This window comes from Tenrec ecaudatus, chromosome X, assembly GCF_050624435.1.
Source record: "Tenrec ecaudatus isolate mTenEca1 chromosome X, mTenEca1.hap1, whole genome shotgun sequence".
In the NCBI taxonomy this organism is placed as follows: domain Eukaryota; kingdom Metazoa; phylum Chordata; class Mammalia; order Afrosoricida; family Tenrecidae; genus Tenrec; species Tenrec ecaudatus.
This window is the reverse complement of record NC_134548.1, coordinates 137,313,602-137,331,661: the sequence shown is the minus strand read 5'-3', so window position 1 is coordinate 137,331,661 and position 18,060 is coordinate 137,313,602. Positions and strand designations below refer to the sequence as shown.

Below are 18,060 nucleotides of genomic sequence, written 5' to 3'. Positions count from 1 at the left end.
TATGTGGAAGTAATATAGCCCACGGGTTCTCTGGTCCAAAGGGGGACTCTCTGGAGGACTGGAAGAAGCACAAGAACTACCTTCCTGTAGAGTCCACAGTGTAGACACAAAGTCAGTTCTCTATGAACAAGCACTGCAGACCCCTGGCTTTTTTCATTCTGCTCTTGCATTTCTTAAAGAGTTTTCGTGAGGTCTTTTTCTTCTCAGACAGGCCATGCCAGGCGAGTCCATGCTTCGGTCCATTTTTCTTTGTTGAAACCAAGGAATCCTATATCATGTAGTCTTACCACCACCAAAATGGATTCTAAATCAAAATCCCAAAACAATGACATCTGGTGTGGTCTTATACATTTTGGCTAGTTTTTCATGAATTTCTGTCTCAGGCACTGTCATTTTCCCAGAGTGAAGGCCATCAATGGCCATTTGTTTTCATTGAAGTAGTCAGTTGGTCATTAACAATGGCGCCAGATGCTCAGTCAGCCAGTGTGTGTGTGGAGGGGGGAGCTCATTTTTTTGTTGTTCCCTTGTCCCTGGGTTTATTAACACCCACTTCCTTTCCCCTGCCTCCCCCTCTCCCATTTCCCCACCCCAAGAATCATCGGCCCTGTTGTTTTCTCCTCCAGATTGTTTATCCAACCTACATCATCTAGGTAGACCTGTAGAGATAATAATATGCACAAAAAACAAGACAGAGGAAAACAAAGCAACAAAAGAAAACAACAACAATAAAATCAAGGACAAAAAAAAGAAAAGCCTGTAAATAGTTCAAGGTCTGTTTGTTGACCTTTAGGAGTGTTTACCACTTGAGTTGCATGGGGTGCCACGTCCTTACCCCCAAAGTCTTTTTTTGTTACTTCCTCAGGACATTCTTGCTCTACTCCCCTTGCTGTTCTGTTTATGCCCTTAGTGTTTTGCCTTGGTGTGGTGGGGTCAGATTGGGCACAATTCCCACACTGGTTCTCCAGTTTTGTCCCCCTTAGGGCTTTGGGTCAGTGAGGGATGTTGTGTCTCCTAGAGGGGCCGGCCATATGGTACTCTCTGTTCATTGACTGCTCTGAGCAGGAATATTGTCCTCAGGGATGGGTGGGCCAGGATGTGTTCCACTCTCTCTTCCTCCTCCTTCATTTGCTCCCATGTGCTCTGATCAGACATGTCCCTCTCTGTGAGCTGCAACTTCAGTGCTGTCCTCTGAAGTGAATTCTTCTGGGGGGAGGGGTGGCTGTCCACATAGTTAGGATTGGAGCCAGCCCCTCACACCTCTTTACTGGTTCCCTGCTTCATGCCGGTATGTCGCATTCACATCTTGGAGCACCAGGTTGAAGTCTGGTCCCTTTATATCTCCATTTTTCACTTTTTAATGAGAAACAACAGACTTTATTAACCCTGGCAAATGTACTTGCATTAGGATGTTACAAAATATTTTCTTTTTTTGTAAACAGTTTTGTTGGCAGATAATTCACATATTGTACAATTCAATAGTCTAGCTAAAATAAAAGGAGTTGATTGTACAATCACCTCCACAATCAGTTTTAGAACATTTTCAGTTGAATTTTGTCAAACAGTTGTTGTTGTTGTTGTTAGGTGCCATCTAGCCAGTTCCCACCCATAGCAGCTCTGTGCACAACAGAATGAAACACTGCCCTGGTCCTCCACCAGCCTCATGATAGTTCCTATGCTTGAGCCTATTGGTACCGCCACAATGTCCATCCAGGTCTTTGAGGGCCTTCCTCTCCTTTGCTGCAGCTCTACTTTACCAAGCACGCTATCTTTCTCCAGAGACTTGTGTCTTCTGCCATGTCGAAAGTATGTAGTACGAAGTCTGATCATCCTTGCCTCTAAGGAGCATTCTGGGTGTATGTACTTCTTTCTAGACAGATTTGTTTGTCCTTTCAGCAGTCCATGGTACTTTCAGTATTCTTTGTAGCACAACAATTCGCACACATCAATTATTCTTCAGTCTTATTCAGTGTCTAACTTTTAATGTCAATGTCAAATGATAGGTTGCTCACTTTATTCTTAACAGTTATACAATCATACTCTAAATGCCCAGGTATTTTACTACAGTAAATTCTTCAGTCCTTTTTTTTTAAAATAAGGAGTCTGTAGTTGCTTTAAATATAAAGCCATGAAGTTATTAATCTTGATAGTTTGGCTTGTTTCTAAGATTTGAACAAGTTCATGAGCAAATTCAGTCATCAAGCAGGCCTTCTGGGTAGCCTTCTAATCCTACCATTGCCTTTTATTTAAGGCAGAAAGGTGTCAGGGTAAAGATTAGATGCAAAAAGTACATTAAAAGCTCTTTGATACCCCTGGAGTAAAAAAAAAAAAAAAGACTTTGCTGAAGCTGTCATATAAATCATCTTCTGTGCTTCCAGGGCTGCCAACCTGAAGGTCAGCAGTTGTAAACCATGAGCTTCTCCATGGGGAAAAGATGAGGCTTTTTACTCCCAGAATGAGTTATCGCTTCTGAAACCTACAGGGCACTACTACCCTGTCCATCTAGGGTCGCTATGAGTTGGCATCCACTGTGAGTGTGGTTTGGGGAGGATCAAATCATCAGTTGTTATGCTTATGTCTAAGGACAGACCAAGTTGAAGATCTTTCCAATCAACATGCTCCACCATTCCCCTGGCTGGTGAGCATGTGAACTAGCTGATAGGAATCAGGTAACCTGAGATAGTAATTTTCAATATAGCTTTAAGTTCGTTGTGCTCTATTGTTGGACTACACACCACAAGTCCGCAGTGCAAAATCACCAGGCATTCTGCAGGGGAAAGTTGACACTTTCTACTCCCGCAAAGAGTAGAAATCAAATCTCCGAAATCAGGGGGCAGGTCTACTCTCTTTTTCTAGGGTCAGAATGAGTCAGAATTGAGTTGGTGGCAGTGTTTGGGATCAAATCTATAGAGTTACTTTTGTACATCTAGAAAAGCTTTGACAATTCTATGTATTTAGGGGCAGGTGTAAGAACAAAGGACCTGGAATTTCGAGTTTAAAGGGAATTTTAGGGAGAGGGTTTCGTTCCTGAGAAAGTTCTATAGAGATCCAAGAGAGTTCGATGAGAGCGTTCAAAGGGAACAGAAACAGCCACAGACGCAGAGAAGGTGCCCCTGCCCGAAGAACAGAAGGAATGGTATTAGGCAACTAGCACTCAAACCGTTGTCTTCTATTCAATTTAGAAGTAATATCTTTCATCACAGCTACCCTAATCTTTTTGGTGTCTTCTATAGGCTATTCTGTATCAATCAAAATGGTCCCATTGTATTGAGTGGATTCAGGAATAGTTATTTTGTAATTGTTCAGAAAAACTAGTTTTTGTAAGCCAAACGAACTCTCTCTAGGCTATCTGTGTTCTAAACTCGCCTTAGTAAAGTCATGCCAGTTCTGCAGAAACAGGCAGGTATGGAGGTCAAAACATTTGTTCGCATGATTGGCTGGTATGCCTGAAATCATTTATTAAAACTGGTGTTCCCCATCTTACTAAAATTGCAAAATCCAGTAGCTAGAAAGCTGCCTATGCACTAAAGAAAAAAATGGACAAATTCACTTATTGGGCTGAGACTTTCGTCCTTCCAAAATCTGTGCTTATTAGACTTGGGAGTCTCATGGTAACAACCACTCCAAACTTAATTTGGAAGCAAACCTGTCAAAATGCTCAGAGCACACTGGCAATGAAAGCAAAAGTGAATTCCAACAATAAATCTCAACGAACTCAAGGCAAGGAAGGAGAGATCAATTCCAGAGGCCTCTTACCTGGGATAACTCCAGGGACGCTGTACAGACACATGAGCTTCTGCTTGGTGCTGAAGCTCGGCATCCCTGATCTCCCAGCAGTCACCGGAGGAAATGTGTCTTGAATCCTGCTTACCTGACAACAGCAAATGTCAACAAGGAAAAGGTGAAGTAAACGTGAAGAGATGAATTGAAAGTTCAAAGCAATCTGAACTATGGTCATGTCTGATGACACAAAATGAAATCAAATGGTCCAAAGTGGTGGAGTGACAGAGGCATATTTATAAGGTAAACTCAAGAACTAGAGGTAGTACCTTCTGAATGCAAGTTGCATAATCAGGGAAACCTAAGGGTGAGACAACTGGAAGTGAGAAATTTAAAATGGTTGGTTGGAAACGTGATTCGGGTTACTGGTGATCGTTAAGAGGGCTTTGACAGGGTGACCATAAAATGATCATCTTGAAGCAGTTCAGGAAGGCTGCTGGGGGATTTTCTGATAAAGGGGAGGGGTTTCTTTTTGCCTTCAAGACCTTCTCTTAGGAACATTCCTGCCACATCTGTCATTTAACCACGGACAAAAACTCTGATATTTGTTGTTTTGACCATCACAAGGAAGTCCTTTGTATGCACTTAACCAGGTGGAAAGTTGCAGATGTCATGTACCTAAATCTATCTGGGTGAAAGGAAAATTAACAAAAGTTAAGATGGAGTCAGGACTCAGACCTGGGCTGATCATCAGGCTATGTGTCAAGTGCTTCCGTTTTGGAAGTACCACACAGAACCTAGCCAGGCTCATTCATTTTTGTCTTGTCTGAGGTTGTTTTTGTCCTGCTATGTAGCATCGAATATTTGTGACTGAAGTTGTATGTATTTACTATTTGCCCATATACAGAAAATGTTTTCAACAATTTTAGTGCTTAGTGCTGTTCTAACCAAACCATCATAAGTCAGTGGTATTAAAATGCATACATACATACATAAACCAGACAAATATGTGGAAGTCCATATTCAGGGCATTGCAAGGGCCATACACTGGCAAGAAATTGAAAGCTTCCTATGGACTTGAAGATGAATTCTTTAATTTTCCCTTGGCGCTTCTGTTGGACCAAGGTATTTCTTGACATTGGCGTTCCTCACATGGTTTCTTAGTTTGGTGTGTAACTCTGCTTGTTCTGCTTTGATTGAAAACAAGACACAAGGTATTAGGATGAGGACCCACCTTACCCTGATGTTTTTGTTGTTGTTGTTGTTAGGTGCCCTAGATTTCACACTGACTTATAGTGACCCTTTGTACAGCAGAAGTACATATTGCCTTGTCCTCCACCATACTCACACATCTTATTAGATTCTAGCCCAGTGTTGTAGCCACTGTGTCAATTCCTTTCCTCCAGGGTCTTCCTCTTTCACTGACTCTGCGGGCTTGCCATTCTGGTTTAAAGTTCCCACCTTGGTTATGGCTCCTGGGAAGTGTTTCTGTAAGCTCATTTCTCCATTTTGAAGATGACACAATATATCCACCCAGTACCTGTATCGGTATTTTGTTATGTGTTTAGGCTTTTCAGGCCACTTTTATTCCCAGAAACAGGGAACCCATTTCTTTCTGACAGAAGAAACCAGAATATGTTGGGGGAAATAATGACATATCTGGTTTCCGAGAAAACCGTGGTCCTTTAGGGCAACTCAAACAGATCACCGACTTGGTAAGCAGAGAGATGCTAGAAGATGTTTGCCTCAAGTTTACCAGTGTGTCATCGAAGGAAAAGCAGAAGTTTTGTTCAGAGAGAGCACTAGAAGAGCACATACGTTCTTGAAATGTTATCTGATTACTTCCTAGTGTTGTTGTTTCATCTGCTAACAGACAGGGAAGAAAATGTTATTTTGTCAACAAAGATTTACTTTTCTTAAAAATCACAGTGTTGTTATGAGCTGGAATTGACTTGATGGCAGTATGGTTCGGGGTTTTTTTGTTTTTCTGGGGAAAGCTTGTATTCCCGAGGCCTATAATAAGGAACCGCAAAGAGGTTGGCTGCTAGATTATCCCCACAGATGCAAGGTCCCATCTAGTGGCAAATGCTCGTGCATACTACAGGCCTTTACAATTCATAGGACTTAAAAAAGTCATTTTTTATGTCATTGGTAAAGATTGACATGGCACCCCCTTTCAATGTCAGCTTTCTAATGACAACCTCTGTTGCACTATGTTGTGATACTGCTTTAGAATTCCCATTATTGTGATATCAATAGGTAAAAATCAAATAACTTCTGTCAATTCAAGATCAGACATTATAAATTTTTACATAGTTGATGTGCCATGTAAGAGAGGAATGTCTGGTTCTTTAACATCGTCGTAATAGGTGTCATTGGCTGGGAAGTTGACTTCTAACTCATGGAAATGACCCCTCTCTTCCCCCTCCCCCCCCTACACACATACATACTCAACAGAAAAAAACTGCCAGCGTGATCATTACGGATCTGGCAGACGTTAATAAAATAAGGCCTGATCATTTTAAAATGCATGATGATTTTGACAGGCTGAGGTGAAAGCCTGAAGAATCATCCAATAGTGTAATATGTAGACTATGGTGGTTTATTTGACCTGCTGAGGAGAATTAATAATTTTTAAAGCACTCTGAACACATGTTAAGAAACCAACCAACTTTAGTGACCCTAAGCATCCTCACCATAGTGACGTCCATGCAATGTTCTTGCAGCCCCAAACTAACCTGAACTTATTTTTAAAATACAATTTGAACGTGACCACTAATTCAGACTTGACTGTCTGAGTGAAATTTCCTTTAAGGACAGATTTTTATTAATGATTTCTAGTGATATTCATGAAAGTAAATAACTTTTTTTCCTAGGGAAGGAAAACAGTTTTTTCTTAAGTTGTTTTCTTAAATACGTCTTGCATTTCCATGAGTCACCCCTTTAAATGCCATTTTTACTTACAACTCCAAATTGAGCTGCTTGTGTCACTTCTCTATTTCAAATGAGTCCGTCCAATTCATTTGGAAGACTCGGTCAGAGACAGCGGGGAGGGGAGTGGATAATATTCAATCCAAACAACATGACTACACATAATTTAAAGCATTCACTGCATTTTAAACTGACATTTAAGCGTTGCTCTGGACTAATTTATCCTGCCCACTTCAGCCTACATATTTCTTCAGTGCATAATTTCTTCCTGAAGTTAATGGGAATTTGGCATGTGGCAGAAGTACATGTTTCATGAAATAGGAATCCGGGGCCTGTCATTGAATAAGAAATCTGCTTCTACCTTAATTGGTCTGTCTCCCTAATGTCTTTCACTATCCGACACCACCATAGGTAAGCCTTCCATCCCAATGCAAAATGAAGCTATTTTCAAATGTGTCATGAGGAGGGACACCATGAGCAGAAGTAATCTGTTTGAAGATGGAAGGCTTTTGAAAAGTTCTGCTTACTGCACCAAGCATAAGAAGGAACATCCATGTCTATTACATGTTAGGGATATTCATTGATAACATGGAATTTTCATTTTCCCATGCCTATACATACTGGAAAGTATCTTTATGATACAATGGACTTGATTCCCAGGAGGATTTCAAATGCAAGAAAAAGGAATGGCATTTCCCTTTGTTCTTCAGTGCTGTGCTCTGGAATTTAGTGTTCTCCTTGAAGTGTACATTTGGTGACTTTCATTTATGTAAATAAATACCTTTTATAAGTAGGGTGAAAGAGAAATCTTAGCATTCTAAAGCAGTTTTCAAGTCGTTATCCATACTTAACACACTAATATGATCACAAGGTAATGATATGTAGATTTTCATGAAAGAACATGAGTGTGTTCTATGCACTGATAAAAAGGGCTCTCATGGTATATTGTTCAAACTTCACTACCACCAAGTAGATTGCCACTCCTAGGGACCATATAGGATGCAGTAGACCTTCTCACTAGGGTTTTTGCTTCCATAAACCTTTGAGGAAGGAGACAGCCCCACCTGTCAACCTCTGAGCCTCTGGTGGGTTCAAACTGCCTATTTTGTGGCTAGCAACCCCATGGGTAACTCCTACACCAACAGGTCTCCAAACAGAGTTTGAGGTGCAAATAAATCAAGAAAACAAACAAAAAGTGTGCCTGTTGTACTTTCTTTTGTGAAAAGAACCAAACCAAACTCACTGCTATTGAGTGGATTCTGACTTGTAACAAACCCACAGGACAGAGTAGAATCGTCCCTGTGGGTTTCTGAGACTAAATCTTTACCAGAGTAAGAAGCCTTATATTTCTCCTGCAGAGCACCTGGTAGTTTTCCACTGCTGAGCTTACCATTAGCGACCTACCTAATGAATAGCGCACGCTGCCACCAAGGTTCTTCTAGTTAAGAAAAGGGGAGGAGAAATTAAAAAACAACAGTAATAATATACTGTATTAAGGGATCATAAGCATGGTGGGGTGGGAGAGGGAAGGGATAAAGGGGAGCTGATATCAAACAATTCAAGATTAAAGAATGGATTGTAAATGATTATGGCAACCATTGTACAACTGTGCCTAATCTAATGGGACTATGAATTGTAAGCGTTCCCAATAAAATGTTAAAAAATAATAAATAATAAACCAGAGATATCCATCTTTAAATATAGATAAGATAGATAGATAGATAGATAGATAGATAGATAGATAGATAGATAGATAGATAGAGGCTGAGATTCTGTTTGGGTATGAAGAAAGATCAATGAGAAAGTAGGAAGAAAAACCCCAAAAACAGCTACCCATGTAACTGCAAGGAGCCCTGCTGACAATATTGGCTGACATTGGGCTGTTTAACTGCCAAGTTTGAGGTTTAAATCCACCAAAAAATTCCTTGGAAGAAAGATGAGGCTGTCTGCTCTCAGAAACCCTATGGAGAAGTTCCACTCGGACAGGAGTTGGAATCAAATCAATGACAGTGGGTTTGTTTTTGTTTGTTTGTTTACCTAAACCATTTGGAAAACTTATACAAATATCATGCTGTTCCATACTTCAATCACATCGAACAGTGTTGTACAATTGCTACCACAGTCAGTTTCAAAACATCCTCTTCCTTCTTGAACTCCTTGACCTCAGTGCCCCTTTACCCACCTCCCTACTATAACCCCCAGAAACCCTTATTCTACTGTCTGTCAACATAGGTCCATCCATCCTGGGTTTTATATACTGAAAACCAGAAAAATCTATAACAAAAATTCAAGAGGTTGACCCACCCCCACAATGACAAAATACATCTGACACAAACACCAATGGTGGGTAGGGAATGGAGTCGATGAGGGCAAACTTGAGAGTGAAACTTCTCTTTGTGTTCCTCAGCAAGTAGTATTGCTTCTCCATTTTAAACATGGTAATTTAATTAAATGGAGAGCCAAAAGAATGCACCAGCATGGCAAAATCTATTTCCACTGTGAATCCTTTTTTTCTAGAAGTGAGTGAAACTTGTATATTGGATCAGAATTTTTGTTTGGACTTTGTCACTCATTAGTTATATAACCTTATGCAAGTCACTTAACCCAGCTGGACTTCACTGTCACTCTGTGAAACAGTGAATTCAAGTATGCAAGTGCAAAGGCACTCCTGTCCGTTAACTTTACCATATTGAAACCTGCTGCTGGGTATATCTTCTTAAGATTTGAAATTGTGTCTGATTGATAAGAATATTGAATGCTACCATAAGGTTTTCTGTTTGGTTAATTCATTTCTCTAAAGAAAATGATAGCTAAAATTGTTTTTCTCATTCAGGACTATAGGTGTACATTGGAAACAAATTACCTCTTGAAAATCCAAAATTACTGCTAAGCTAGTGACAATTTTTTTAAACTTCTGAGCAAAACTTTATGTAAACATTTGCTAAAATATCATAAATGTACTAACACCAGAAGAACTTAAAACGCCGACTTTTAATTGCTAATCAGTATTTTGATAAGCTTCCGAGTCTTTATTAAATATGTGTTCATGTTTGATAACCATTCTGTTTAGGCTTCAATTATTTAATTACAAGCCTTGATATGAAACTAATCATGCATATATCCATACGAAGCTTGCATACTGACAGGATAAAATCATTAAACAGTCATTACTGTAAACTGACGTTGGCCTGAAATTTTTGCAGTTAACGGGGGAGTTGATGCTTGATGAACAATCCAATTAAAACTGGCAACAAAAGACCTAAAATGTCAGCCAAATTGCTTTTTAATAGTCAATGCAGCAGCCACAAAACATAAACATTAAAGTCCCCATAGAAGCATAAAGCTTCATGTTGAAACAATTCTAGAAAATGAATAATAATTACAGCATCTTGAGGATTCTTTTAATAGATGTGCACTCATTAAAATATTTTGTTGGCTAGATTCAGATGACAAAGTAGGTTTCCCTGAATGCTTCCTTGTATCTGTTATAAAAATGATTGTATTTAATCATGGATGGGTATCATTTCTATTATTATTAGGAAAAAAGGTTACATTAAATTCTTGCATTCATCTAGATTGTCAAAAAGATTTTGACATTTTTAAAAAGCAGCAAGAAGGATGTTAAATATGACCTTCTAACATCTCAAAAACATCTTCTACTACAACAATGACTCTTCAGTAATACGGAAGTCTAAATGAAAAGGCAAGCAGGCCCTCCAAGATTCCTCTAAGTCACCTGAACCTAGTCGTCAGCATTCAGACCCCCCTAAGTGTGCACCTCTGACGATGGGCCTGGAGGAATCACCATGAGTGGGCCTCTGATACAACAGTTTGATTTTTTGTTGCAGATACAAATTCAAATATTTCGTTGAGCTTTTTGCTATGGGCTCATGTATTTAGTATCCTGGAGGCCAAAGTATTTGATTGTTATGAAGATGGTTTTGCGTAAGATTAATGATCCCTCGTCTCCCTTGGTCACTCCTGCCATGTTGTTACTAGACAAGGAGCGAAATTGTGGAGTTACAAAAAAAAAAAAAAAGAACACCTTCTAGCAGCATACAATCAGAGAAAGCATCAACTAGTGAAATTGTATAAAATACCAGAGCGTTTTAGAATATATCCATTACCTTTCTTAATAAACATGCATTGAACACTCATGCCAACATGGTGTTGCTCACCATGGGAATCTGGAGCTGAGTAAGATTTGGACAGCAGCCTTTGCATGCTATCAAGTTGAAGGTTATATAAGTAAATAGTCCATTGTAATACACATGAGAAATGTGTTGATGATTCAAACCAGAACAAAACAAAAAATGTGCATCCCAAATTCACAGTGGAATTAGAATTCTCCTTAGCCTATTATATAATTCTTGAAACTATTTGTAGCACAGATATACAGTAGAGCCCTCAAACAGATGGTGTCCTAATACATAAATGTATTAGGAAATCCATCAATTAAATATTGCCTTCCTCTACAATCAGTATGTAATTTTATGTGCTATGAAGGGTAATTCGACAGTCACACTTCTCCAGCTGTGGTTTCACTGTTTTATTTGTTGAAGATGTGAGTGCTGTGTTTTCAGAACAACAATCATACAAAAGAAGAAAATAATCCCTCAAAGGAGTGAGAGACACATTGGGATTTCAAACTCTATTAGTTGAAACAGTGAGGAGAAAACTATCGCAATTTAAATGAAATTTTAATGGCACCCATATCAGAAAATATTAAATGACCCAACTATCCATAAAAATTTTCTTGTCTTCTAATTTTCCTTTGTCGCATAATACATTGATGACTAAAAATATGGAGGGAAAGATTCTAACATTTAAGCTACGCCATCTCAACCTGTAGGAAAATAAAAAAATGTCTCAGTCCATCTCATGAGAATCAGATAAAAATATACCAGTAATTTGATTATTGGTTCACATAAATCCAATCAATTAGCTCTTTTGTTACTGTAAGTAAGAATAGGTAAGAATAATAGGTATTAATGTAATTTTCCACCCATTCCAGGATTTAGGAAAAAACAACGATCACTATGCTTTGAAAACATTTATACGTATTATAAATATGAATGTCAGAACTTTTTATAACTTCATGTCAATTTAATTAAGCTTTTCATTTTTTGCCAATGTAAATTCAAAATTAATAACACCCATTTATTTAACAAAGCACTGGGTGCATATTGTATACTAGGCATTGTAAAACACATAAAGTAACAAGAATGATAATGTTGAATGATATCTGACAGATAAGTGTAAGAAAGTATGTGAGAACAGGAAACTGAAGAAAGACATCAGAGGAAGTTCTATTACCTAGAAGACTAATAGCCATCTGTTAAGATCTCACTATATCGAGTCACAGTGCCATTCAAGCAAAGAAGGCATGTCTAATACTGTAGGAATATAGCAGTTTATGGCCGGACTGCAGTGATGGGGTAGGAAGTAAAGCTATTGGTTCTTTTTTACTACAGTCTATGGACAAAGAAAGGAGCCCTGATGGCATAGTGGATTACATGTTGGGGTGCTAAACACAAGGTCAGCCACCAGGGAGACAGAAGATGTACAGCTTCCGAAATACTTAGGGGCGGTTCTGCTCTATTCCAAAAGATCACTATGAGTTTGGTTTTGAATTTATTAATAAAGAGCTGGTTCAGCTGCTCATTGGAAGATTGGCCATTAGAATATAGCAGCCACTCTGTGGGCAAACGATACTTCCGTCTTCTTCCTTAACAATGATTTCCAACTTTGGGAATTCTCTGGCACACTTTTAGTCTGTCTTGTAGTGTTCCTGTGAGTTGGAATCCACTTGGTGGCAATGGGTTTATTTATTTATTGGCTGGATAGGCAATGAAAAGACATGGTATTGGTGTTATTAAGAAAACACTTGTGGATTCATATATATTTGAACTATCCATTGATAATACCTATGATTAATTATAATTAAGTAGTTATGCAGAAATAACCATAATTAAGAAAGAGTGACTTAAAGGAAGGTATTTAAAGAAGGCAAAGTACAGGATTAGAAAGAAATGTGCAAAGACCTGGAGTTAGAAAACCCAAAGAGAAGAAGTTGTTCAACATTTCTCAAGCTGAAAGAGCTTGAGATGGCTGTCAAACCTTGATTTTCGTTACTGAAGGATTCTATGGACAAAATTCATTGGTCACTGTACCGTAGTATGGCGTCTTTCCTGTTGCTGTGCTGCTGGATACTGTTTCACCAGTATTTCAAATAGCATCAGGGTCACCCATTGTGAATACATTTCACCAAGAAGAAGAGTCTGTCAACTGCGGAGGAATTAGCCACTGAAAATCTTATGACTACAGTGAAACATTGTTAGATACTGAAAACAGCAGTAGAACATCGTCAGGTTGGAAGCCACTCAAAACGTGACTGAGGAATGGCTGCCCTCTTAAAGTAGAGTCATCCGTAATGACATGGGTGGCGTTAAGCTTTCTGCACCTTCATTTGCTGGTGGAGCACAGCTGAAAGTGAAAAGTAAAAGCTTTATACAGCTAATAAAATTGGAACTTGAAGTGGATGAAGTATAAATCTAGGAAAATTGGAAGTCATCAAAAATGAAATGGAGCCAAGTAAAGATCGATATCCTATGTATTAAAAATAGAAAAAAAGCAAACCTCACTGACACTGAATTGATTCCACTCATGGGGGCCATACAGACAGAGTAGAACCAACTCTGGGTTTCCCAGACTATAACTTTTCAATGGAGTAGAAAGGCTCATCTTTATCCCATGGAGTGGTTTGGTGGTTTGGAATTGTTGACCTTGAGGTTCGTAGCCCAACATATATCCCACTACTCTACCAATGCTCCTCCATATTTGTGAGCTGAAATGGACTGGCACTAGCCATTTTGAATTAAATAATCATATGGCTAACTATGTTATAAATGAAAAATTCAAGTGGAATGGTGTTGAATTCAGTGTTAAAAAAACAAGGGAATGTTGCTTGGTTTAAAGCCAGAAAAGTTATGTGTCAGAGTTGTATCCTTTTACCATATATATCCAATCTGTATGCTGAGCAAATATTCCAAGAACCTGGACGATATGAAGAATGTTGCATCAGGATTGGTCGAAGATGCATTAAAACCCCACAATATGCAGATGACACAAACTTATTGCAAGGAGAACACGAAACACTTACTTACTGATGGAGGTCAAATACTAAGCCTCCAGTGTGTATTATAACTCAATGTAAAGAAAACCAAAAACCTCCCGACTGGTGCAATAAGCAACATCAAGGTAAACAGTGACATTGCCAAGGGTTTAATTTTAATGGATCCCCAGTCAATGCCCATAGGAGCACAAGTGATGCCTTAAAATTCCGGCTGCAGTAGGCAAATTGGCAGCAAAAATATTTATTTAAAAATCTGAAAAAGTGAAGATGTCACTTAAAAAGATGTGCCTGGCTCAGACCCATGGTTCTCTTCAGTGGCCTCATATGCATGCAAAATCTCACCAGTGAGTAAGAAAAACTGAGGAAGAATTGAAGCCTTTGCATTATGGTGTTGCTGATGAATATGGAATATAACCATGGACTGCCTGAAAAATGAAGCCATCTGTGTTGGAGGAAATAGAGCTCGATTGCCCTTTAGAGCAAGGACAATGTCATCTGATGTATCTTGGACATGTTATCAAGGGAGCCCATTCGCTGGAGAAGGACCTCATGCTTGGTACAGTAGAGGGGCAGTGAAAAAGAAGAAGCCCCCCAACAAGATGGACTGGTGCAGCGACTGCACGGTTATGGGCTGAAACAATGGAATGATTGTCAGGTTGGCCCAGGACAGGCAATGTGTCATTCTGATGTCCATCAGGTCACTATGCTTCATAGCAGACTCAATGGAAAATAATAACAACAATAGAAAAATAATTTTTAATAAATATCAGAGAAATGAAGTATTGCGATGTTAACAAGAAATCCCCTATATGAATTCCACACTGTTACCTAAACTCAGTGCTCGATACATTTTCTTCAATATGCTTAAGGGAGATACATTGTTTCTAAGATTATTTCTTTGTATATTACAAGCAGAATATTTTAAAAATGAAACTAGTATTGTGCATTTTTAAAAGGCTAACTTTTACAATAAAATATGGAAGCAGAACTCAAATAGGTCAAACGATGAAGTCACCTCCACATTAGTAATAGTGTCTCAGGCTTGTCAGAAAATAACTTTCCAGAACCAGTGGCGAGGTCTAGGGGGCCAGCCCCAATCCCAACTACCAATTGGACACCTGCCCCTCCCCCCAGAAGAATGTGTTTCAAAGGACAGCATTGATTCTGCAGCTCCGGGAGAGAGACATATCTGATTGGAGCACACGGGTGCTGATGAAGGGGGAAGAGGAGAGAGTGGAGCACACCTGGCCCACCAGGCCTTGAGGATGATGATCCCAATTCAAGCAGCCAGTCCACAGAGAGGACCACATGGCCAGCCCCTCACTGACCCATAGCTCTGCAGAGGACAGCACCGGAGACAGTGTGGAAATTGCCACCGATCTGATCCCGTCACACCAAGGAAAAACACTAAGGGGAGGGGGGCAACAGAACAGCAAAGAAATGGAGGGACAAAGTCCCCCAGGAATGCTGAAGGTGGACTTGGGGACCAGGGTGTGGTGCCGCAACAGACTGGACTGGAAAACACTCTTAAATGCCAATAAATGATTCTTGAACTAACTACAGGCTTTTCTTTCTTGTTGTGTTTTGTTTTGTTTTTGTCATAGTCTGTTGTTTTGTTGTATATTGCTGCTTGGTTTTGCTCTGTCTTGTTTTTGTGCATGTTATTATCTCCGCAGGTCTGTATTAATAAGATAGGCTGGATGAACAATCTGGAGGAGAAAACAACAGGAACGACATTTCCAGGGGGACATGGGGGGTGAGGGGGGAGAAAGGAAGTGGTGTTAACAAACCCAGGGATAAGGGAACAACAAGTGATCCAAATTGGTGGTGAGGAGTGTGTGGGAGGCCTGGTAGGGCATGATCAAGGGTAATGTAACAAAGAGGGATTGCTGAAACCCTGGTGGGGACTGAGTATGATAGTGGGACAGGAGGAAAGTCAAGGGAAATAGAGGAAAGAGACGGTAGGCAAAAGGCATTTATAGAGGTCTAGATAAAGACATGTATATATGCAAATATATTTATATATGAGGATGGAGAAATAGATATATGTGCATGTCTTTATAGGTTTAGTATTAAGGTAGCAGAAGGACATTGGGTCTCCACTCAAGTACTCCCTCAATGCAAAAATACTTTTTTCTATTAAATTGGCGTTCTATAATGCTCACCTTCCCGACACAACAGCTGAAGACAAAACAGGTGCATAAGAAAATATGGTGAACACAGCTGATTGTGCCCGGCTATCAAAAGATATACCGTCTGGGGTATTAAAGGCTTGAAGGTAAACAAGTGGCCATCTATCTCAGAAGCAACAAAGCCCACATGGAAGAAGCATACCAGCCTGTGTGAGCACAAGATGCTGAAGGGATCAGGTATCAGGTATCATCAGAACCAAAAATCTTGTCATAGTGAATGAGGGGGTGGAGTGCAGAGTGGAGACCCAAAGTCCATTTGTTGGCCAATGGAGATCCTCTTGCAGAGGGGTCTCAAGGGGGAGAGGAGCCAGACAGGGTGCGATATAGCAACAATAAAAATATAGCTTTCATCTAGTTTCTAAATGCTTCCTCCCACCCCGCCACCACCCCCCCCCCACGATCATGATCTGAATCCTACCTTGCAAGTATGACTATACCAGAGTATGGACACTGGTACAGATAGGAACCAGAAACACAGGGAATACAGGGTGGATGATCCCTTCAGGACCAGTGGTATGAGTGGTGATACTGGAAACGTAGAAAGAGGGTGGGTTGGAAAGGGGGACCCGATTACAAGGATCATGTGACCTCCTCCCGGGGGGATAGACAACAGAAAAGTGGGTGAAGGGAGACATCAGACAGGGAAAGATATGACAAAGTAATAATTTATAAATTTTCAAGGGTTCATGAGGGAGGGGGGAGCGGGGAGGGAAGGGAAAAAATGAGGATCTGATACCAGGGACTTAAGTGGAGAGCAAATGTTTTGAGAATGATGAGGGCAATGAATGTACAGATGTGTTTTACACAATTGATGGGTGTATGTATTGTGATAAGAGTTGTATAAGCCTCTAATAAAATGGTTAATAAAAGAAAAAACTTTAATTAACCATAGTGATTTAAGGTTAAAATCAATAACACAGATTTTTGACATCATAAATTACTTCTGAGAAACTTAATGATTTAAAAGGTTATGAAGTATATTTTAATTTCTTTATCTTACCACTTCCACACAAAAATCCCATTGGCATGGAATTAATTCTGCATTATAATAACAGTATTACCCAAAAGATCACTGCTCTCAATTCTATTCTGCCATATGGGGCTTCTGAAACTGTAAATCTTCAAAAGGGAAAGTGGCCTCATCTCTCTCCCACAGAGTGGCTCATGAGCTTCAACCCCTATCCTTGCAGTTAGCAGTCCACTGGGTACTCAGCAGTGCTATTCAAACTGTTATCTCAATCCACCCTCATTGCTATTGACTTGATGGCGACCTGATAGGACATGGTACACGTCCTCCCATGAGTTTCTGAGAGTCACTGTTTGTGGGAGTAGAAAGTCCGTCCTTCTCCCGCAGAGTGGCAGTGGTTTTCAACTGCCAACTTGGCCAATCGCAGTCCAGTGCAGAATCCCTAAGGCAACAGGGCTCTGCCAGGATCCTATAGGTCGGAGTCAAAGTTCTCCTTCGGAAGCAGAATGCCACCAATTTCTCCCAAGGAATGGCGGCTGTGTTTGACCAGTATATGTTTCAGTTAGCAGACGAGGGCTTGGCCCACTGTGACGATACCTGGAATAAAGCATTGCCAGATGTACACTCACGAAACAGAAGCAAAATGTATGACATATTTCTTAATTTTATTGGATGTGATAATCTATGGTATATTCGATTCTATTTCATTTGAAATGGACTTGATAGCTTATCAGTTGGTCACAGCCAGAAGTTTGACCAAAACTGGTGTCAATGGAATTGTTGAAAGAAAACTGTCTTTTCCAGCAAACCCTCGGCTGGGAATTAAGGACGCATGAGTACAAACAGAAGCAGACTTAAGCATTCCATTGTTCAGTGCAGCCCTGCTCACGCTAGGCCCAACAGAGAAACAGCCGAAATGCTCAGCAGTAGAATGGATAACGCACCTCTGGTTCTTACACAGAATGGAGACTAATACATCAATGAAAAGCAGAGATCAAACCATGAAGCACCTCATGACATGGGTAAGCCTGGAGAACATCACACGCAAGGAAAGTAATCATGAGAGGAAAAATACTATTAGGGAAAATATATTAAAAACAAGAAAAAGAATTGTATAA

At 39.8% G+C, this 18,060-nt stretch overlaps 1 protein-coding gene and 1 pseudogene across 3 annotated transcripts in view; one reads left to right on the top strand and one right to left on the bottom strand.

The window, feature by feature from the left end:
- The window catches only part of LOC142434734 (solute carrier family 35 member B1 pseudogene), a 90,568-nt pseudogene extending 86,751 nt beyond the window's left edge, over positions 1-3,817 (bottom strand).
- The window catches only part of TENM1 (teneurin transmembrane protein 1), a 697,668-nt gene that overhangs the window by 235,964 nt on the left and 443,644 nt on the right, over positions 1-18,060 (top strand). The window lies entirely within an intron of this gene.